This window comes from Felis catus, chromosome A3 (genome assembly GCF_018350175.1).
Source record: "Felis catus isolate Fca126 chromosome A3, F.catus_Fca126_mat1.0, whole genome shotgun sequence".
NCBI classification, from domain to species: domain Eukaryota; kingdom Metazoa; phylum Chordata; class Mammalia; order Carnivora; family Felidae; genus Felis; species Felis catus.
In genome coordinates, this window is record NC_058370.1 from 37019997 (window position 1) to 37044953 (window position 24957).

General features: G+C 39.8%; 1 long non-coding RNA gene across 2 annotated transcripts in view; it reads right to left on the reverse strand.

Moving 5' to 3' along the window:
• Positions 1–24957, reverse strand: part of LOC111559792 — a 454702-nt gene that overhangs the window by 50215 nt on the left and 379530 nt on the right. The window contains exon 7 of one of the 2 annotated variants that reach the window (XR_006595382.1): positions 18523–20799. The exons of the other annotated variant lie outside the window; for it this stretch is intronic. This is a non-coding gene — a long non-coding RNA (uncharacterized LOC111559792). Of the gene's footprint in view, positions 1–18522; positions 20800–24957 lie in introns of those variants that run through there. 2 annotated transcript variants of the gene reach the window in all.

Genomic DNA, 24957 nt, shown 5'->3' on the forward strand with positions numbered 1-24957 from the left:
CCTCCTCAGTCACTTGCTTCAGGACCTGATGCAAATCATACTTTCTCAGTATGAGAACCTAAAATTGCCACCAAAAAATTGACATTTCCTCACTCCTTTCTCTGCTTTGATGAATGTCAGCTACACAAGGGCAGAGATTTTCATCAGTTTTGTCCACTGCACCCTACAATAGTACCTGGCACGTAACAGGTCCTCAATAATTATTTGCTGAATTAAGTGAATAACTAAGAGGAGAGGTTGGAGTAGATATCAATTTAAAAAAGAAAATCAGTCTTTGGCATAATAAATTCATGTTTAAAAATGACCTTGTGGCTAAAGAGTCTATTTTATACTACTCCATAATACTTAAAAAAAATTTTTTTAATGTTTATTTATTATTGAGAGACAGAGAGAGACAGAGCATGTCCATGGGAGGGGCAGAGAGAGGAGGAGACACAGAATCTGAAGCAGGCTCCAGGCTCCGAGCTACCAGCACAGAGCCTAACGTGGGGCTCGAACTTACAAACCACAAGGTCATGACCTGAGCCGAAGTAGGACGCCCAACCAACTGACCCACCCAGGCACTTCTACTCTAAAATACTTTTTACTATTTATTTTGTAATTGCTGTAGGTAGAATACATTTTGCATGTTATGGATTGTAGAGCCCAACCTAGGACCCTTTTTTGTACCATGGATTTAATCAGAACTCGTGTGTTCTGAATTCCAAACACCACCATGGGAAACAGCCCTTGAAACACGACCTCTTAATGTGTTAGGATTGTACATCAAGCCACTGCCAGGTCAAGCTGTGTATTCCATAGGCACTACCCAAATTTCTATTACTGTAATCATTACACCAGCTAAAGAACATATTTTAAAGCTGATATCCTGCTGTTGTTATGAAGGGAATTGATTCTAATTTCCAGTTTCCTGCATTTTTCTTAAACATTTAGTCTTTGCAAGAGAAAAAAAACCTCATGATGAAAATTCCACACGTTACTAGAATTACTTCACAAACAGAACACTCTTGACTTTGGAATTCCCCCCAGACTCTGAATGGAGCTTACCCATACAGAAAACCTGAATTCATTCTGAAATGGGAGGAAATAAGGGGCAAAATGTTATCTTTGAGCTATGACATTTGGCTTCCAGTGGAAATACAAAATGGACACACATCAAATGTCAAACAAGCTGATAATGGACAGGAAGCACCACTGTCAACACAGCGAGCCCAACCTTCACTGGCAGCAAAACCCTGAATAAAATGCAACTGTTCTAACCTCAAGTCACCCAGGGCATGGGCATAACTGAACCTGCAGGTAAGGATGCAGGATCACAGTGCCTGAGGATCACAGCACATTTCACAGATAATAAGACTGAAGTCTGGCCAACAGGGAAGGCCCAGTGTATTCATCCATTGTTGGGAGATGAGCAAGGCAGAAACATAGCCCCTGGTTCCAAGTCTTCCCTGGCTCCATTATCAGGAAAACAGGACAATATAATACAGACATAAAATACTGAAACTTCCTCTTTGCCATAATTTTGAATCTGTCCTGGAACAGATTTGTACTGACATCAGCTCCCAGTGGGTCTAATATGAAATTTATCTTCATGGCAATGTGACCCTTGGCTGCCAGTAGACTAAAAAAATATAGCAAACAATGGGGCAAATAAAGATAAAGAAGTTTATGCAGGACAAATGCTGCATTTCCTACATACAGTTTTATAATCCCCTTGTCCCATGAATGAATAGGAAACAAGTGGATGCAGTCAGCCATCAGGAACCTACTGTGTTATCTGCACACTGCTCATGGTGATAAAGTAGATAATCTTGCACAGATTGGAACAGGATAACTAACTGATACTGCTATGAATAAATGATGTGTGATACATACATGGTGCGTAGGCAGGGACTGTCATGAAATGTTTCCTTCAACTCACTAGCTTTGTGCACTGAAGACCTTATTCTGTTTTCACACTCAGGCCTCCTTAGCTTTAGGGTTCAGGAAATGATTGTGTGCATGCACGTATTTGTGTGTGTGAATGATTTAAGATTTTTTAAGTGTCACACTTATTGTCTTGCTTAGCCATTCTTTTTAAACACAAGTCAGATTTTAATTAAATCACATATGTTTTGAACTCAACACATATGTATATTTTACTTTGACTATCTTTAGGTTATGGTTTAATAACTTTGGTCTTATTTTGCCCTAGTGCGTATTTTGGCTTTCCCTATTAATGTCTTACATTTATACAGCTGTTTTCAAAGCAGCTGTGAAATATATTTAAAATTTCTTCCCAAGGGGAAGAAGCTTAGTGTAAGCAATATAGAAAAAGAAAGGGTAAAAAAAGACAAACATTCTTCTATGGAGTTCTGTAAGTGTATTTCAGATATACCAGGAAATCAGCTAAGCTAAGCAAACACAGATATTTTATGTAGCAAGAACAAAGTAATAGCCCTTTTACGTCAATAAATCACTGTCATAATTGTCCTAAAGCAATTTGATTTGAGGAATAGACTTTGGGGAAATCCTCCTTCCCAAAATATCCACCTTATCTGGCTTTTCCTGATTGCTGAAATTCCACTGTTTGAGAAGGCTGCTATGAAGCCAAGGGGTGCAAATATATCTGTGAAAGGAGGAGCCACTGAAATATTTACACTTCAGGGTGAGGTGTTTAATCAAATGTGATAACTAACTGGGATATGTTTTTCTTGTGAAGTACTGATTTCCAAGAGGGAAGGGGTGTCAAGATAGTGGTGGAAAGACCTGACAGTGAAGGTAAGAAGGTGTTAAAGACAAAAGTCAACATCCTCCTAACATGTAGAGGAGTATAAGTTTTAGTCCATGGGTCTGTGCAGTTAAACATCTGCCCTGAGAGTCTCAAAGTGGAAATTCAATATGAAAGAATCATGGGATGTGGCCCCTTCTTCCCACTTGCCTGAGCTTCCTCTTTACCCCAGAATTTCTGAAATTAAACCCTGTTATTAAAAAGATGTGCCTGATGGAATTGTTCTTTGCATATGGGTAAGGAGGAGGCAGAAGGAAGTTTGAGAATTTCTATTCAAGCTTATCTGTCACTAAAATAATTTGAGCCCCAGTGGAACACTGCCAGGAATCAGCTCTATACCTCTATGAGGAAAGAAAGGGGTATTGCAGTAGTCAATTTCAGTCATTTACATGGATAGCTTCCCTCCTTTTCCCAGTCTACCTGTTCTCTTCTCCAACCACATACCTGCTACCATATGGCCAAGGAGAATACAGAGTTGCCCCAGGCATGGGGGAACCCTGGATCTTGTCTCAGAGAAGGGCAATGCTGCAATTGTGTGGTGGACAGATCAGATGATAACTGTTCCGGAGCTGTGGGCTTAGGGTAAGTGGATTGGCCTCCTTGAGTCTCTAGGAATCCATGTTTAAAGGGAGATAACCATGTACTTCAGAATTTCAACTAACTACATGTTACCTTCACAATTTTACTATGGTCTATGAATGACAAATATAATTACTTATACATTTCTAACTTCCTTTCTTTCATTTCTTTGACCCTGAAATAAAAACCAAGGTCACTTTACACCTCCAAAGCACTTACCACAGTTTTTAATTACGTTTATTTGTATGTCTGGCATACTAGACATGGTTAAGAAATAATTGCTGAATTTTACTTGCTCAGTATTGTCAAAGAATAATTGTTTTGTTTTGTTTTCAAAAATTTAAAACATGGCTCACTTACAAATACAGAATGAACACATGTCAATGATTTCAACTCCATTATGTGGGGTCCTAGACCATGGAAAATTAGTTTCAAAGAGAAATAGAGAATCAGAGGTTATAATAGGCATTTGACAAAGATAGATTAAGATGTCTAGGTTAGACATAAAAGTGGTTAATATCCCACAGGGCAATCAAATAGTCACCTTAAGGTTCCATGTTGTAGTGACTATCACATCTGCTTTACACACAAGATTCTGGGTTTGACTCTCAGTGGGACCAAAAGACTGCCTATATTTCCATGCAAACAATTACCTTTGGGGTTGTCTGTCCTACCAGGCAGAAGATTCTTACATCCTCACTAGATGAAAACTAACATCTATCATTGCCATTAGATGTTGAATCTAACAATAGTAAAGATCATGCCTTTAATTTTACTCAAATTAATTTTATAAAGAAACTTTATGCCATATACACAAATGGGAAACCAGTATGATTTTCTACCAAGCCAAAGAAACATCTTAAAGTTGGCACTACAGGATGGTAACATGTTCAACAGAAAGATGAAAGCAACACATAAAGGTTTCTTTAATCTATGCCCCTACTAAGCATAGGTTTTAGAGCTGCTAGAGGTCTCTTCTGTCAGTCAACATAAACCATTACAATGAATACTGTGGTCTGCCAAAGACTCTCAATCTAGACACTGTTCTCTCTTTCCTCAAAAGGGAGAAGTGGTAGAGATGTGTTGAAGAAATCCTAGCACCACACAGAGACTTTCCTCATGACAATTAGCAGGATGCCCGACCACCAATGAAAGGTGAGCAACCACCTCACTAAGTGACTCTAACTTTTTTTAGTAGCATGTTTGTTCTACATGTTGGGAAACACAGGGCTGGAGATGATGGGTAATAACCTTTCATGCTCTAACACTGTTTTTCTTATTGTAAAAATAACATTCCAGAGAGGAAAGAGATGTTAATCTGAGCTTCTAATCTAAGACTTTGGAGGAAAGGTTCAGACATAGGGACAGAAGTTAGAATTCATGACTCCTAACTACATTACAGGTCTACTGCCAATCTAACCATGAATTCTCCTAGAAGAGATTAGGGTATCTTTGTTCCATTTCCATTCAATTTTATGTCTGGGTTGATCAGTCTAGTCATAACAAGACTGTATAGGGTAACAGGACTGAGTGGCTTCCAAGATTGCTAGGAGTCCTGGTAGGCAGTACTAGAATAGCCTTAGTAAGAGTAAACTAGACCTGCTAGGCTTTTGCTTCCCATCTCCACCTCTTACCATCTTGGGTAAGTTATTTAACCTCTCTGAACTTCAGTTTAGTCATCTGTAGAATGGGGATAGTATTCAGGCTTCTCTCACTGAATTACCATGAAGACTAAATGAATAGGCACAAAGCACTTAGAAGAGGAGCTGGCACGTTATCAGTAGTGTATAAATGCAAGCTGCTTTGTGATTGTCCTGCCTGCCTTTTAGATGTTTCCATTCTCCTTTCACTCTCACCCTGCAGCTATTCTTGTTGGTTTTAGGAAATAGCATTTACACAGTAGACAAGATCATATTCTCCACATGTTGGCAGAGGAGCCTGGCAGAGAGAAAACCCCCAGCTTGACTTCAGAATAAAGCCCAAATGGATTGGTTTTTTAAAGGAAAATAGGACTGTTTAAGCAAAGAACTCCAACCAGCATTTGTTCCTGTAAGACCAAATGATGGTAAATGAGCTAGAACTTGGGAGCACAGTAAACATGGAGAAACTGATTGAAGGCAAGGCAAAACAGTGAACCAGACATAACAATGGAAAAAAATTTTAATGGAATAAAAAAAATAAAGGGAATTTAAAAGTTGTCCTTGAATAAGAAGAAAAAGCTTTAGGGATCACTAACACATGACTGTTAGATACCTTCTATAGGAAACACCAAGATTCTGCAATCAGGTAAATGTTCCAAATGGTTCCAATCCAGATAATAGCATTAAGTTATTTGGATATTCATGATGGAATCTTCTGATTTCTACCTGGTGATTTTTAAGGAGTCAATTCAGACAGATCTTCTGGTGTAAACAGAGAGGCTTTCTCTGTTTCAGAAACTTCTTTTGAAAAACATTTGTGGTATGATTCTTATGTTCAAACCCTATGGTAGGAGCTTCCCTCAAGGAGTTTGTAATCAAACGAGTGAAAAACAGACCACATGAATAATAGGAATATGAAACACTGACAGAGTTTTGTCATCCATTTGTTATCAGACTATGACTCTGGAGAAAGGAAGTGGCTAGATAATAGGAAGAAAATTCTGACACTGTTTGCTGGCCAGATGCCACTTTGTTCAGTTCTGGTTGCACCATTTTAAGAAGGAGACCCATGGAGTATAAGATGATGGTTGCAGTAAACCACAGTGGCAGTTGTGACACTTCTCCAGGGATAAAATAAAGAAGGGATCTCTGAAATCATTAGGCCGGCAAATCAGGAGAATCATGGAGAATATCATGGGAAAAAGTGGATTCTTTGTATCTAGTGCCTTTCCAGATCAACTGGATGGAAATAATGAGGAAGCAGCTTTGAGCACATTGTGAGAGTGTAATAAATCCTGCATGTTACTGAAAGTGGAATAGGTTATATTTTGAGATAGTGAGCTCTTGACCACTGAAAGCATTCAATTAATTTTTGGATCACCACATATAATGGTTGCTAACCAAGTGACCCCTACATAGGGAACACTTGAGTAGTTACTTCCTACTCTAATATTCTGTGAATAGTAAAATTAAAACAATTAAAATAATTGTTTATTTAAAAAATTTTAAGAATGCATTTCTTCTACAGAATGACACAGCCAAATGTCATTTTGTCCATAATCATCCCAACAGATTTAGACCCAAATTCTAGCCCAGATCCTTCCTAATTAGGCTGTCATTTCATGGAAATATGTCCTTAACCCCTTCAAATGAAAATTATAGCCTCCTTGTTACTCTCCCTCACAGCATTCCTTTTCTCTTCCTACCATTATCACAATGTGTAATCATATCTCTACCACTTGCCAAAAGCTCAAAAAAAAGGCATGAAACACTGAATTGTTCACCTTTGGATACTAACTACCCAGTGCCAGTGACAATGAGCAGCACACTAAAGGCATGCACATAGTTGTTGAAATGAATAAAAGAATGCAAGTGTCTGCCCTTTGGTTCCAGTTTTTCCTACGAAGTGGAGATAAAAAGTATCTGCCTTCAGAGGTTTGTTTTTCAAAAAGTAAGTGTATGTGTGTGTACACATGTGACTGTACTTATGATCAGCATGCATATGATAATATGTCTAAATGCACACTGCGTACGTTTATATATATGATATCTGAATTTCAACTTCTATCTGTTGTGGCACATAGAATGCATCATAACATGAAAATTATCATTGGTTTATTATTATTATGGCCTCCCCACCAACCACAAACACAATATTGAGGGTGCTACCTTTGTAAGAGAACAGTGGGCACCAGGAAGTAGAGACGTGAACTCAAGTTCCCACACTCAAGGTTCTGTAAATCCAGTAGGGAATTCAAAACCTGTAAGAAATGGTGATAGTACCAGATGAAGAGATTCATTTATTCACTCAACTGTGTATCAGGCAAGAAGGATACAAAGGCAGATTCTACTTAGAGCCTGCCCTCACATATCACAGAGTCTGATACAAAAGATGACATGGAAATGTCCATGTTCTAAGGTGGTGAGATGAGAGCAAGAAGAGAACAGATTAGAGTGAAAATTAAGCCCAGACTTTTTGAATCTGGGGAAACCAAGGCAAGTGAACAGAAACTCAGATCAAGGACTTATAGGAGACAGGGCTATAATTCAAAACATACAAACATGTAGGAACGTACTGGTGTCTACAATATTGGCACGTCCACACCAGTTGATAAGTCATTGCCCCATGCCTCACCCAAGAATTTAGCACCCTGCTTGCCCAGTCCTTCCTGTGGAGCCATACCCCAACAAATCAGCTAGCAAGGGGTCCATTACTGGAGCTGCAGGAGTCCTTCAGGACCTTCCTTGTGTACCACGCTTAACTGGTCTCTGCCTGAGCATTATCGTTTATTGATTATTATCCTTTTCAGGAGGATTTGAGAGTTGGGGGGGGTGCAGGAAAAGGGAAAGCTTGAGGAAGAAGGGAAGTATATAAAAGTAAGAGACAATGTGGTTTGAAATCACTGAAGTCGTATGAGAAGGCAAACAAACGGGTGAGTGGGCTTAGGTGCATCAGATGATGAAGAGCAAACTATTACACAAATAGGACCCTGGCATTAGGCTATAGGCATTGACATTTACCACTTTCTAGCTCTACAGCCAAGGGCAAATCATTTGACCACACTAAGCTTCAACTTCCTCATCTATATAATGGGAATAATGGGGGCACCTCACCTCACTGTGTAGTTGTGAATATTGCCATGATCCATCACAAGCAATAAATACAGAATCTGGAACAGAGAAAGCTATCACTACGATTACGATTTAGTGGCTCTATTCTTAATGCTTTACATGTACCATATAATTCAACCCTCAACATCTGAATGCATTATTGAAAAAGATGGTAACCTCCAGGTAACATAGCACATGAGGATGGATGGGTTTCTGACCCTGAGTTTGTGCTAAAGTTAATTAGGTCCATTATTACTCTGAGAATCATGGGTGTTTAGCTGGGCTGACACAGCTTTGCTGCTATGGCAACATAGGCCTTCTTGATGTCCCTGCCTGATAATTTCACAGGCAATGTTATAAAAACTGCATGACCCTAACCCAATCAGAGCACCCTGATAACAGAGAGGTACAGACAGTAAGGTATCAACAGAGCTCAAGAAATACTGTATAAACAATGAAGAAAAAGAATTAGCCTTTAAAAAGTAGCTATGAAAATGCCACAATAGCCATAAAGGCCATTTCTAACTCACGTTTTCCATATTACAGTTTGGACTTTGTTTTGCTTCCTTCAATGGAAAGATGTTAAGAGGTTAATTTCAAAATGAAAAGTAGATGCAAAAGTGAGCAGAGAGGAGAGATATGTCCCAGGTTAGTGCACACAAGGAAGACTTCCTTGATAAATAGAGAGAAGAGAACGTCTTTGGGAGGCCATATTTCCTAGAAGTCTTCTTTTCTGCTTTTTAAATTCCCTTCCTCAGGTAGCTGTATCATATAACTTCACATGGCATCCCATCAGACCTCATACTTATGAAGGAAGTTTTCCTCTAAACCCCTGTGATTCCCCTGACTGCTGTTTGAGCCTGTCAGATTAAATATGGATGGAGACTCTGATTTCTAGTTATACTCGGTCAACACAGTGTTCTCAGAAAATGGTGGTAATATCCAAAGAGAAGGGACTTCCCAAGTGCACCTGCATTTGGAGATAGCTGGCTCCAAGACTTCCATCTTTATTGGGATCAAGTTAATTTAAAATACAATGAAATCCCAGCCCTCCATCAATAATAGCCTGTTTACTCTTAGGAGACAGATCTGATTTAACCTTTAAGGAAACTCATTTTGGCTTTCTTCCCTGTCTATTGATTTTTTTGTTGTTGTTCTCTTCCACATTATTGGATAGGAATGATTAGAGTAATGACCTACTTACCTACCTTTCTTTTCTTTTTTTTCTTTTCTTTTTTTTTTTTTTTTTGTTGGAAGAATATGGCTATACCCATGTCAGTGATGGGAGTTGATGGTAGCTCAGCAGTGGGGAGTGCATGAAAAGACTCTAAAACCCCAAGTATGGAGGCACCTGAGCACCTCAGTTGGTTAAGCGTCTGACTCTTGATTTTGGCTCAGATCATGATTTCATGGTCTGCGAGTTCAAGACCCACATTGGGCTCTGTGCTGAAAATGCAGAGCTTGCTTGGGATTTTCTCTGTCCCTACCTCACTCACGCTGTCTCCTTCTCTCTGAAAATAAATAAATAAACTTAAAAAAATGTTTAAATCCCCAGGTATGGTCATGATATAAGTGGAGGTCTTAATTCAAGTACTAATTTCACCTCTCACAGATTCTATGCTTTTTTATGATCCCTCCTCTCTCCTGCCTTGCCCTGGAAATCTAGGATATTTATCTTCCCCCTGGACTCTGAGCTTTCTACCTAGGGCAGAATTCCAACATCACTCACCCAATAATGGACACATTTCTTTTCTCATCCACCATCCTTACCATTATGACATATATCCAAACATCTGCACACTGCCCCCAATATATCCACCACTCAGCAATTAGAAAGGATTAGGGTGACTCATTCTATGAAGAGTAATTTGGTTAGTGTGACAGGAATTTGCATTTTAAAGTAAACAATACTCAAAAGTATGTGACATTTAAGACATACAGGGGAGGCTATTGTGCAAGATATTTTGTATGGGAAAGTGTCTGGTGATACGTATTGATCCAAAAGGAAACGTAAAGTGGGCATTTACTGTGTCAGATCAAATAAAAGGTATCCTGGTTAGTTACTGTGGGCTTAAGAAAAAAAGTGAAGTTAGTAAATTCAGAAGAAACTCTGTCAGTCAGGCTTTGTGGAGAGACAGAATGCCCACTAGAGAAGGGAAAAGAAGCAGAATAGTGGACTGCTTTGCATTTGTCTAGCCACAGTTATAAAAGGAGCTAAGAACATAGTTTGAATCTGAGCAGATGCCTGTCAAGAGTGAACTATACACTTTCACTGATGATAATGTCCTAAAAATGAGAAAATCACACCCAAAGGAAGGAAGTAGCAATCATAGGTACTGCTATATACCCAGAGGTGGGACTGAGCCCCACGGCCCAACAGCTCTCTACAGAGACCTCTCTTCACCCATCACTTCCTTTCCACTCACTGCTGTTTCTCATGTCCTTAATGTAGCGGAGTGATTTCTGAGTGGGGAACAAGCTCTCATAGCCTTTTCCTTTGAAGCTCTACACATGCTGGTTTGATTCTAACTAACCAGTACCTGAGCACCTTTGTGGTTTTGCTACCAAACAGCTGTATGACCAGAGTCGCTTAATCTATTTGGACGTCATCTATAAATGAGGGTGCTGGACTAATGTAATGAAGGAAACTAGGATTCCTTCAATATAGGATATATGTTATATTTGACAGATTCTGCTGTTTAGGAAGTAAAAATACTTGAAAAATATTTGAAACCCATAGATCTGCAGTAACCAGATTTATGTGACAAACCCTGAAGTGGTCCAAGAAATTCTGCTGCTTTGACTGAAATACGTCTTTGGCCATAATGATTTCTGAATCATTGGAATTCACTTTACTGTAAAAATCAGACTTGAACCATGTCACCTGATATGGTGCTGCTATGATAGCATCCAAAGAAGCAAGCACAGGGACAACTGAGAACCAGCAGTACTAGGCAGCAAGAGAGAGAAACTGAGGCTAATGATAAAGGATTTATCTTGATTTTCTAAACTCATGGGGGAAGAAAGAGGTTTCAGTTCACACTAATAAGCAATAACGCTAACTGGTAACCTTTTTATATAGCATTTACAGTGTGCCAGACAATGTTTTAAGCACCATACATACAGGAAAGTTCATTTAATTTTCACAGCAACCCTATAAAATAGGTATTATTATATCCCCACTTTACAGATGAGGAAACTGATGCAGACTAGTTAAGAAGTTTGCCCACAATTATGCAACTATTAAGAGATGGGTTTAGGATTTCAAACCAAGAATTCATATCTTGATTTGACAGTGGACCATTCACTTCTAAATCTCCTGGTCATTATATTATGAGGTCAGCAAAATTTCTCCTAGATGTCAGTTCCCTCAAGATCAGGCTATTGAGCCTTCAGACTAAATTCCCAAAAGACACTAGAGAGAATCTGGATTTCTAATTAATCTAAGGGTTGGCAGGATGTATGAAATTAATGAAAAGAGTTCTGGTAAATTCCATTTAACTGTTTCTGCTCTTTTAAGTACCTTGGCATGGGAAGTGCTCATAGAGAAAACCATTTTACAAATTGGTAATACACTGAATTTATTAATGCTTTTAACCTTAACAAGCACCATCCTTCAAAGGATTCCCTTTGGACAGAGATGAAAACTGAGGCCAGAAGGTTGCAGTTAAGTGACTTATTCAAGGTCCAAAGTAAGTGATGTCAGAGAGGGATCAAAACTCCTATTTCCTGATTTCAGACCAAGGATTTTCAAATGAGACCAGATGGCTCCTATATTTCATTTCTCTCTGTGTCTTCTTCTTTTTCTCTCCTTCAGAATTTCAAATAAATTTCATCTCAGCATTTGTGTAAGTTGGGATCCCCATGGGAGTTCAAGTCCAGGGTAGTTGAAGTGAGTGCCTAGTTAAGGCAAAGGATTAAACAATCATGTCACACAGATTCCCCTACTAATGCCTCCTCTCTCAATCTCATTGTTGCTGTCTTGACTTACGACTTCATTAATTCACCCCTAGAGTGTTGCCTCTGGTTTCTCTGCCTCTATTCTTCCCCTTTCCAAAATCTATGTCCCTGCTACTTGCAATTTTACCTTTTTACGGTTCGTTTAAAAACCTGTTTAAAATCTTCATGAGTTTCTATTATCCTGAGGGTTACTCCATAAGTCCTTGGTGTGTGTAAAGACACTTGGGGTTCATACACAAGAGAAATTTCTGCCTGCACTTCCTTGTATGCCAGGCAGTCTTTGTGGATACTTTAACAACTATAAGCCTTATAAACTTTCTGAGAAACACTATACATTTTAGAGAAGTCAGTACAGTATCACTATTAAGGATATAGGCTTTGGAATGTGAGAACATGGGCTTGACTCCCAGCTTTGCTTCCACTAGCTCCGGACAGCTGGAAGTTGGCTGGAGGATGCATGATCTAGGATGACCTCTGTCACATGCCTGGAAGTTAACAGGTGATTGGCCAGGGGCTGATGGACTCTCAGCTGGTGTTCACCTTGGATTTCTGCCATGTAGTCTCCCATCTTCCAGCAGGGCAGCTCAAGCTTATTCATATGGTGCCCTAGGATCTCAAGGGTAGTAGGAAAAAGGCCCTAATGTCGAAGTATGTTTCAATCTTTTGCATGCATCAATCACATTTACTAATATCCTCGGACCAAAGCAAGTCACACAGTGGAGCCAAGATTCAAGGGACAGTGACTCCACTCTTAATAGACAAAGAGAAACCTTGAGCAATCTAATCTACCATACATTTTAAGTTCCAGTCACCTTACGTGAATAATGCAGATGCTAATGTTCATTGATGAATGATAAATTCACAGTGAGCATTAAATGATATGAAATATATCAAATGCCCAGTACTATACTTGGCACTTACAATACACTCAACAGATCTACTTTGCTGTTCAAGTTCAAATATGAATCCTATAGTAGTTACTAAAACATAAGGAATATTCTTAGACTGTTTTGGGGAATCAAAGTTTGTTGCTGCATTCCTGCTGTACAGTTTTAATTCATGTGGCTTTTTTCTTTCTTTTCCTGGTTTTACTGTAGAATATTGATGTGTGTGTCTAAGAGATATTACTTAATTTCTAGTAGGGTCCAGCTGTAAACAGCCCGGGGTGGTGGTGTCGGGGGTAGGGCGGGAGGAGGCTCTTCCTTACACATGCAGTTTAATCCTTACAGTGGACCACAATAAGTTAAAATTGTGGGTAGTGAGGATGAGAAGTACTTCAGAATACCCTTTGGAATTATTGATTTTGTTATAGCTTAATTATTTGGATAGGGTTTCTGGTTGAATTCACAATGCCCACAATTTCATTTAAGACATTTCATCAGAGTTGTGGGGGTCTGCAACTGGCTGTTAAATAGTGTACAGGATATCAACCAATTCATCTTGTCTTAGAATTGCAAAGATGCCTGCAGTTATTCTCTCTGTATCCACACTCTTTCAATGGGATTTTGCAACTCTCTTATCAAGAGAAGCAAAGTCTATTTTGCCACTGCTTGAAACTGAGCTGGGCTTCTGACTTGCTTTGGCCTATAGGATACAAAGGAAACAATGTTGTGTGAGTTCTGAGCCTCCATCCCAGGAAGCCTTGCACACTGTTATGCTTGACACGCTGAAGCTTTCACATGAACAAACCTCATTTCACTTGTTGGTGGTTAAAAAGTCATGTGGAAAAGAAGCAAGGCTTACCAGCCAATAGTTGGCCAGCCCCTGGCAAATGCCTGCCAACCACAAGACATCTGAAGGAAGCCCATCCCAGACCTGTTAAGCCGGCAGGTGAATGTAGACACATGAGGAAGCCCAGCCACAGTTAGCCTGGGCTGCTGAGACTGGAAGAGTTGTTCAGGCAACTAAGTTCTGGGGTGCTTTGTTATACAGCAGAATCAGACACAGGACTAATGGTTGTAACCTTCCGTGTACTCTTTGGCAGGCCTCATGAGTAACCTGACACCTCATGAGATAGCCCAATGGTCTGTTTGTTACACCCCATGTGCCTTGGTAGATGGGGAATTAAAATCTTTGCTAGACAATTCTCCCATCTGTCTATCACAAGCATGGGAGAGGAGTTTCTGCTCATTGTCTTCCTTTCCCATGGATGTACACCATACCTCCGTGTACTCAATATGCAGAGGTTTCCCATCTGTGAATACACAATGAAATGCTTCGCTGTGGCCAATGTAGCATAAAGAAAATGGCATAATTTTCATAGATCAACCTAAGCTTTACCAGAGCTCTGATATTAGTTGTGTGATCTGAGAAAATTATTCAGCTTCTCTAAGGCTCAGTTTTTTCAACTATAAAATGAGAATAATTTATTTTATCTTATTTTATTTTGACAAGTTAAACTACAGCTTGCAGTTACTATGTTAAAACACAGTATCTGTGTTGTAGTTTAAAGTCAATCTTAAGTTCTTTCACACTCCTCCCACTGAGAAATATATCCTATGTTCTTTCTGTTCCCTTCCCGGGGTTTGTGACTACTCTGACCAGCACAATACATGGGAAGTGACACTAGCAGTTTTCAGGCCCAGATTTAAAAGACTAGCTTCCTGTCCATTGGCTTCTACTTCCTGTCTGTCAGAACTCAGAGCCCTGAGCCACCCTGAACCCTGAGCCACCAGGTAAGGAGTTTCAGTACCCTGTTGAAAAGAATACCTGGAGAGGACGAGACACTATACAGAGAGGGATAGGGGCCCAGTAGCGATCAACCTTTGAGACATCCTCACTGATACGCCATGCCATGCAAGGGACTAAAGCTGTCCTAGACCCTCTGGACCAGCCCAACCACCTGCTCAATACCAAGAGTGACACCAGGGGGCATCATCATATGGAGCAGAAATTTAGTGAATTCCTAACTACAGAGTCATTAGTTATAATAATAAGATGGCTATTATTTTGAGCCACTCAGCTCTGGGATAGATAAGAACAATTTGGGACTGAGAGTATCCTGGGGTGTGAGACTTCAGTGTTTGAACCAGTAAGGTCAGCCTTAATACATATGGAGATTACCATTGCTATTTTGTACTAAAGCAAAAATGAACAATGTTGTGGTGATTTCATTTCTTTTTTTTTTTTAATTTTTTAATGTTTATTTATTTCTTGAGACAGAGACAGAGCACGAGTGGGGGAGGGGCCAAGAGAGAGGGAGACACAGAATCCAAAGCAGGCTCCAGGCTCCAAGCTGTCAGCACAGAGCCCGACGCGGGGCTCAAACTCACAAACCGTGAGATCACGACCTGAGCCACGACCTGAGCCGAAGTCGGTCACTCAACCGACTGAGCCACCCAGGCGCCCCTGTGCTGATTTCATTTCTTAACAAAACTACACTAAAGCCACCATGCAATTTTCATACCTTCACAGGAGATGAAAAATATTTCTGGAGGGAACACTGCATGATGCGGTTTTATAGAAGATGAACTACTGAAATCCGTTCTAATTGATTTTCCTTATCTACAAGGCAATTTTTTAAAGAAAGGCTTTCTTTAGAACCTTTATAACATGAATAAGAAAATAGCAATGTGAACCCCAGTGGCAATTCAGACTTCATCTTCAATGAAAGCATTTTTACTGAACTTCTGAAATAACTTTAATTACCTGAGCATTGATAGATACAGCTCATGCCTTGCCACAATTAATTTCTTTCTCAATTGTTATTTGGAAAAGTCTTTAAAAATCTATATAATTACTACCTTAGTTTTTACCCTAAATACAAATTGTAAACTTATTCACATTGTGAAGTAATTTAAATTGGACTTTTTTCCTAATGGCAAAAATAATGATCTGTGTCAAAAATTTAGAAAATCTAAAGAAAGCAATGTGAAAATACTTTTGATAAAATAAAGGCATTTTCCCTCTAATTGCTCTTTGGTTATCACACATTAAAAAAAAAGAAGAAGAAGAAAGAAAAAGAAATTAAAAAGGAACCTGCATCACCAGTGATATTGAGTCCCTAACAACTTCAAAAGAGGAAAAAGTGAACAACAAAAAGGTGAGTAGAATGATACTTGGGCAAAATATAAGGAGAATAAAAGCCACGTATCGGCCCCTGTCTGCACCCATCCTACACAAAGTCTAGATTTCCACAGAAGTAAGTGAATGAATTATGAACCAGCATCTTTTGACTGGAAGATGGAAGGTCAGGATTATGAGTGGTCCAGACACAGAGGGGCCACCTGTACACGTGGTTCCATACTGTTCAATGGCAGGGGCTTGAGGGAAGACCCTTCTTCATAGCAGAATGACTGGGTACAACTACACAAGTATTTTTAACATTTTGGACTCCTACAATCAAATTGCTTTTCCAATGGCTTGCAGCAATACAAATTTCCATTAATCTTATTTTATGAATTGCATTTGGCATTATCATTTTTAAATTTGCTGATTAGAGCAAAAAAATATGGCACTGCTCTTTTTACTTAAATTTTTTAAATTAGTAATGACTGAATTAACTATCCACATTTATTAGACATTTTTTTTTGATTGGCCTATTTATAACCTGTATTTATTTTTGTTTTGGGTGTCTTAGTTACTTTTTTATGTTCATACATATGCTGCCTGTTAAAAATCATTTCCAAGTGGCTTTTTTTCACAAGTTGTATTTATTTATATTTATAAACCCTATTTCCTCATTCTTTTGGGTGACTGGAGAACTTGGCAGAGTAGTGAACTGATATGATTTCCAAAATGTTAAGGGATTCTGCAGTCTAGGCATCAGCTCAAATTTGAGACAGGTGTCTCTCTTGATATAAAACAAAAACAAAAACACCCCTCCAAAAAACAAATAAAACCCCAGCCCTCTCTTGGGATTACTGTTTTCCTATTCAATCCCATTATTTCAAATTGCATATTTCTGACCTTTGTAATTACAGTGACACTACAGTGACACTTTTTCTCTATTACTTAAAGTATTTCACACTGTTTCAGCGAGCCCTGCCACCAGGCCCTAAGAGTTGGTGCTGCAATGCACTCTTTGGTTCTGACTACAGGATCTTTCTCTTTTTGGGGAAGCATATTATTCTAAATGCCACAAAGGAGGGTGCGGGACTTTGGTACTGAGGAGCTCTGACTACAAATGGATTGGGTGTAAGGGTTTTTGTGAGATTCAGCTGGTGTCTGGCTTTATCTCCCCTTGAGTCCAGGGCTGCACATAAATATCACCCAAGCGTTCCCAGAAACAGTTGGCCCAGCTTGCCCGACCCTAGGGGAATCTGGAGAAACTGAACCCCCCACCGGTTGCTAGAGAATTGCTTGCTTTCCCACCTGCATTCCCCACCCTCAGCTGGTAGGGTTTTAGGGTGGGTGTGTATTTCAGTTTGTCAAAAAGAGATCAGTTCCTGTGCTGAAAGGCAAGCCTGGGGCAGTGTTTGACAGAGCCGAGGGACACCGGGAGGGACAATTACCACGTAAGTGGTTCTCACGCTGGGTCTGGCATTGGGTGCCAGCTTGCACATTAACTCCTTTGACAGTATTTTCCCCAGTTTACTCAACATTCTCAAGGGATGGCTTTGTCGATTGTTTCTCTGGCTGCTGTTTTGACAGTCGATAGCCCCTTGATGCCAGCTTAGGCTGTCTAATAAGAAAGAGGCCAACGTGAAATTTTAAACCCAACAACTGCTGGTCGTGGTATGGGGTGGCTCCAGCTCTGTTCTCTCTTTTTCCCCCTCTCTTGAATGGTAATGGGCTTTTATCAAATGCCTGTCTTTCCTCATTCTCCCAGGCTTTGGGGAAGGAGGATCATGCATTAACCGGGTGGGTCAGAATCATGGGGGAGTTGAAACTTCCAACGGAAACTGACAGGGGATGCTAAGCCTGAATGTAAGCAGATATAATTTATGGTATTAAGGTGACTCCAGACAAATGCCTATGTTTGGGATATATTCTGTGTCAATTTCCAACGTGAGTCAGTGATAGACTGGACAAGAATCAGGCTCTGACCTAAACAACATGGCTTAGAGGGCAGGGGGTGGGTGGATTTATGAACAGAATCTGCATCCTACAGCCACATCAATAAGACACACAGACATCACAGCTTCATGGTATTTGTAAACAGTTGCAAAAGAAAGGTATAGAAATAGGAATCGCTTTTTTCTCCAAATCCCCTGGTTAGCAGAGCATTCCAGCTAAAGCACATTCCTGGCATCCCTTTAGTGCCCACCTACCAAGGTGTAAATACAGATCAGATGCTCTTTTTGAGAGCAAATCTACAGTCTGAAACTAGCTATCTTGGTATTGTCATGATCTTTCCATATCACTCATGGTGCAAGTTCTGTCCAACTGGTAATTTTAACCTATTAAATCAATTTTCCTTTTAGCTGCCACACTAAACACCATTTTGAATTTTACCAATTGAAACTGGGAATAAGTAAAATGCTTGATTTTTCCCCCAGTGACTCTTTATCTTTAGCCCATATTAAAGAATGAAAAAGGGAATAAATTTTTTACTTAAAAAAGTTTTTGCCCTTTCAAAATCAAATGTGATTTTCCATGCCTTTATTTTTATAATATAATTTCTTAAAGGATTTCCAACTTGGTTCTACAGAACTGTTTGGAAAGTAAATACAAATTATTATGGACATTTTTGTATCTGATTATCAAATGCCATAGTCTTCTATTTCAATTAATAGAGTCGTAATTTATACACAATTCTTTGTTAGTTCAGAGATCCCAACGTCTCAATTTATGTTTCTCATAAATACAAAAGCAACAGAATAGTAAGAATAAGATGGTGACTCATTCTAGAAATTAAAATGGCCCTCTTAATTGGTCTTCTTAATTGCCCTGACCACACCCTCTTTTGGGGGGAGGGGTAAGAAGAATAACCCTCAAACTAGAGATTAAGTTATAGTCATCTGATATTAAAGGAGAAGAACATTTTAAAAATGCATTTGCTGATCATTGCCACTTGCTTTGCAGAACCTAATACATCCCTCCCTGATAACATCAAAGGAATTAAGGCCCTCTTTATGTAGCAAATGCTTTTCACAGTTCAATAAGCATTCCTGTTGCTGCTATAATATTTCACCCACATTTCCCCATGCTCAGAGTAGGCCTCAGAATTGGAACTGTTTCATTTCTATTGAAAGTACCTTCATCTCTTCTTGCTGCATTTGACCACCCCTCTCCAAATATTTGTGGGTGATAATCATTATATTACTCAGCAAAGAGGACAAATTCTCTGCTTTGCAATCTAGTTTCTGAGACATGGAGAATAAAAATGCCCTGCCCCAGACTTATCACTCATTTTCCTCTGACTATCTAAAGAACTGAACCAAGAGGTAGTGAGTGAGTGGCTTGACACATGAACCAGAAACAAACAGCAAAAGACAGGAATCAAGAGTCCTAATGTGCCTGCAATAGAAACCATTGTGCAAGGCACTTCCTGGGAATTATTTAGGGATTATGGTGTCAAAATTGCTTAATCTGTAGGAAATACCCCAGGCCTTCAATTCACATCAGCAAAAGTGTATTAAGTGCTTACTCTGTGCTCAGGACTGAGTTAAGCACTTAGGGAACAAAGAAAATATAAGTGTATAGCTGTATAAGCAAAAGTGTGAGTGGATTCTACCGAAGGTGGTAAAAGGTAGGGTGCATGCCTCTGTGCACATACTATTTTCTTCATATCTTAATAACATTGTAGGTAGGCCTTCTCAACTCCTCCCTAGATCTCTCTGAAATAAAACAAGTTTTATTCCAGTTTAATTTTTAGTTACAAGAACAAACACCCTGATGGTTTTGAAACCTAAGAAGGGGGAATCATTAAAATCAACATCTGTCAGAGAGCAAAATCGGGAGGAGGCAGCACTTAAAAAGACTCTCAGATCCTTAAAAGGCCCGCTATGAAGACATGAGGGAAAGGAGGATGAATGGGAAAGGAAACTAAATGGGATGTGTTCTGTATGATTTATTTTAGCAACACCAGAGAGAAGTGTGAGGGAGACTCATGAGTCTCTAACATTTAGGAATGTTTCACTTCTTGTTTTGTTTTACATTTTCACTCTACAAAATGAAAAGACTCCAATCTAACTTTTTCATTAAGTCACCTAGATACTTCTCAGGTTTCTCGACCCACTCTAAACCCTCTTTGAAGGAAAGATTCAGCCATGCTTGTTGTTTTAAAAGGTTTCTAATCACAGGAGAACCACATTCAACTTTGCTCATTTCCTGTGCCAATTAACAGACAGGAGTGGCTGTCTCCCCGCTGTTACCACAAGGAATTCCGGGGACTGACCCTTTCAGACGTGACTCCCAGTGCCTGGGAAAGTGGCATCAGTTTGGGGAAGAGGCAGGAAGTTGGAAATCCTGAGAGTTACAGACCAAGAGCCTGAGAACCAGAAGGGCAGGGCAGCTCATAGGCAAAGAGGGTAGAAGCCCCAGGAGTGAAGGAAGCTTTATTTTTATTTCTAAATTTTATTTTGTAATGAAAGTCTAGGTCCTGGGAATAAAACAAGAGCAAAAATACCTTGTTTTATTGGGCACTCAAGGAGATTCCTGGGCCTGGTGAACACTATATAAATCTGCCAAAAGGGTCCAAGTGTTCCTGTCCCCTGAGTTTAGTTGAAGGGAAAGGAAGTTGCTGAGGTTGGCCCAGGAGGCCTAGGGTTCTTGTGGTGGCTGGGGTCCCTTGCTTACAGTTGCTCTGATTTCCTCAGAATCCAGGAGGAGGTTGAATGACGTGGGAAAAAGATCCTAAGAAAGAAGATGACATCTATCTAAGAGAACTGTGATTGATAAATTGAAAGGCTGAAACCAAATCAGGAAAAGCTCTTTCCCCTGCCTGGAATAATTACCCAGTCCTCTCCTCTTGACTAAATCTTCAAAGTCTCTCCTCCTTGCAGAAACCTGATACACTGATTCTTCTAGTGTATTAATTAACTATTGATATACTGATCTTGTGTAACAAATTACCATAAAACTTAGTAGTTTAAAACAACTACCATTTATTATTGTCCTAAGTCTATAGTGGTCTGGGGAATTCTGCTGGTTTGGGCTAGGCTTGGCTGATGGCAGCGGGGCTCCTGCAAATGATTAAGGTCAGCAGGAAGTGGGCTGGGTGCTAGCTGGTGTGGGGTGGCCTAGCAGAGAAGACTCAGCCTGTGCCATGTGCTCTCTTATCCTCCAGCAGCCTGGCCTGGGCTTGTGCTCATGGAAGTGGAATAGTTCCAAGACAGCACAAGTGGACAGGACCTCTTGAAGATATCTGCTCCCTATATCAGGCTCAGCTCTGTTCAATTCCAAGGAACCACATGAGTTGTGGCTTGAATTGTGACAAGATAGAGCCCAGAGACCTTTCCTCTCTTCTTTCCACAGATATTTGAATTCCCACAGGCGGGTATAAGAACCCCAGTAATGGCTATGAATGAATTTCAATAGCTCAACAGGACAGGGATATAGGGATTAAGACTATTTTAAAGAAATTATAAAGAAATGTATTCCTGAGTTTTACTGGCCAAAATTTCTACATAAGTTCATGGCTTCTTAAGTCCCAGAACACAGATAGCATATTTCTTAAGTCCAACTACCAGGCAATTAAAAAAAAAAAGTAATTCTAGATAAATATTAACTACATACATAATGTCCTAGGTTTGTGAGCATCAATTTTCCATCTCCAATTGAACAAAAAGAATTATCAATAAGATGATTAGTATGATATTAAGTTATGCAAATGGTGCAGGAAGAAAGAAAAAAGTTCTTGTCCTCCAGGTATTTGTGTTTAATTTGGAGGTCCAGTCCTCTTGTAATCACTGCTCAGAGATAAGCTCAAAGCCAGAAGCACCTGTGGTCAATCTGATACAGGCGTTCTGGCCTCAACAAATTTGCAAAGGCTCCAAGGAATAAGCTGATTGCAAAATGGCCCCAATCTTCCATTTTCATGCCACTTGCAATGTGCCTCCCATCAAGAGGCAAGGTCTACTTTAATACCTGTTGAATCCAGGCTGGCCTCCTGATTCACGTTAACGAACAGAATGCAGTAGAAGTGACATTGCACCAGTTGTGAACCTTGTCATCCTCAAAGGCCTGTATTACTGGATGCTCCCCTCTACCCAGGACACCTAAGCTCAAGGACAGGAAGAATCATGATCTTCCTATAAAATTCTGCTTTCAGCCTGCCAAAAAGTCTTGAGACATGGAACTGCACAGCATGGCTACCTGTTTACAGTGCAGGAAGAAATATAGGAAGAAAAATATCACAACTTCTATCCCAAATTATCCTGCCATGGCTTAATCATTTTCAAAGAAACTTTGGGTATTCTTCAAAGTGTGTACCAGATCTAGATCTTATTCACATATCTCCAGCTTCCTTCCTCCCATAACCCTGCTCAGAAAGAAGCAGATGAGTTCCAATCAGCCCTGGCAGCTACCAAAGGGAAGGTCACAGGCGGTAATAATATAGGCAGGCTCAATAACAAGATGTTTGAAATATGCCCCAGAGCTATTAGATGAAGTAGCGGATACTAAAATGTACTCCTAAACCCAGCTCTTTGTGTAACTTCAAGTACAAGCCAGCTGTTCATCAGCCTTAGGAAACAAATGCAGGAGTAATTAATTAAAGGAAGATGTTTCAAGGCTGAACAAGAGGGGAATGATGTTTTGATGCATGAATAGTTGGCCTCTATTGTAAAATCTTTCTTCTTCCCTGTGTGCTATAACCATTTTGGGCAGCTTCAATCCAAATGGAATTTCTATAGCCACTCAAAAAATTGTAAGGTGTGGTTCTGACTCAGTTGTCTGGGAGTCCTTGAGGCTGACCTAGCTAGGGACATATGTTACAAAGAGAGCTCACATATCATGGCACTGCGGCTTCAATTTTTCCAGTCTACTGAGGGTCTCCAATGTGCTATGGACTTACCACTGGGCAAACACTGGTGAACAAAAGACATGTGGCCATTGCCCTCAAGAGCTTACAGTCTAGGGAAGACACAGGTGGCTGAATCCTTTGTTTGAATTTTTCTTTTGCCAAAATAGATTGAAAATTCATTATCCAAATAGACATAAAACCAGGCTCCTGCTTTTAGACTCTCAAATATTGATAAAGCCCCATCTGTTCTCTTTAGGATAGTTGATCTCCCATTGTAAGACTCACACCATTTTAAACTTTCTCTCACTATTGACTAACTGCTTTTATGCCTATCATCATTCCATCAAATTACCACAATATTAGGATGAAGAAAGAGAGAATCCTTTGATTCACTTTCAGCTTTATGTACCAGATTGTAGTGGCCACTGGATGTATCCACCATGATGACATCATTCCTTTTGCTATCCTCAACACTGAGGAAAAAGAACCTGAGTGACAAGAACAAGAAAATGACTAAAAGGAGGAATCATAAGAATTAAAGTCTATAGAGGCCAAACAAGAAATGAAACTAAGTAGTGTGAGCAAATAAGATATAACAAAGGATGATGAGGACTCATAAGCAATGGAAGGCACCTGCCCCACATAAGGAAATCATCTGTTAAGGCCCAGCCAATTGTTTCCAACAGGGAATGTGACGCTGTTATTGCCAGAGTTTTTCAAGAGTGCAAAGAAATCCAGGTTTGCTGTGAATTCCCTCAATTTTGCAGTTATGAGTAGTAGTAGTAGTTGTTGTTGTTGTTTTCTTTTAAATAATGTATGGGCCACACATAATATCACATTGGGTAGAATGGGGCTTCAGTAAGCCAACTGGGTGTCCAGAATAAGGGATGTAAATGTACATTAAGAGAATGCCACCACAGCTTCCCCTGCAATTGGGGATGCAGGTCAGTTTAGTCAAATATCACCCATATGGTCCCTTCACCAAAGTTTAAAATCCAAAGAAGACCATATAGGTTTATCACCAGTCTATATAAATAGATGAATCACCCCTCAGGCTGTAGATATCACTATGCCAAAAATCTTGTCTTGTCCTTGCTCTGTATGGTATGGTATTCACTGAAGCCTTTGGGTTTGATGAGCTAGTACATGCACCTTGGTGTGCTTGTGTACCATGGGCTGAACCACCATAATGTGCCTTTGGACATGGTAGGTTTCTGGGTCTGTCTTCGGTAAGGGAAGCAAATAAAGTCAGTTTTGCCAGAGGTAAGCTGGGGAGGTTGGATGTTCCCCAAGGAGCCAGACTTCAAGCTGGCTTCTAATTCAGTTTTCCAAAGCAATAGATCTATTCAGAAACTCCTTCTGGTTCAGTTTAATGAAACCACAGAAAATTTGCAAACTAAACTCACCAAGATGAGACAATAATAGAAGGCAGATTTTTCTTCTTTGGATGCCACTGCTAATGAGAGCATCTTCAGGGAGGCGCTGGAGTAAACCCATTCCTGTGTCCTCAAGGTTTGGGAGAATATAGAGCTGGCAAGGCTTTGCTTTGTGGGGCACACACCATGCATGCTCCAGGGTCTTTGTACTTTATAAAATGCTCTTTTAGTCTCATAATTATAAAAACTTGCTCCTTCAAGTTTTCAGACCTCCACATAACCACCTCACAGAAAGCTTCCTTTACCAACTTAACTGTATTAACACCCACTGTTACTCTTCTTTCTCCCACTGTATCTAGTTTTCTCCATAAAACTTCTCATTGCCTTCTATTGAGACTACATATTTATTATTTTTCCTCTCCACTAGAATATAAACTCAATGAGGGCATGGATCTGTCCATAAATTCACTGTTGTTGTCGTCTAATATCTATAACATTTTGTGGAAATATGTAGATACTCAAAATACGTGATCACTGAGTGAATAAATGACTATGACTTATATGATAACGCAAGATGTACTTTAAAGAGGCCCTGGGTCTCCCCAAGCATCCTTTTTTCTAGCATCACATCAGATGTCAGCAGTTAACAAACACTCTTCTCCAAACCTGTAT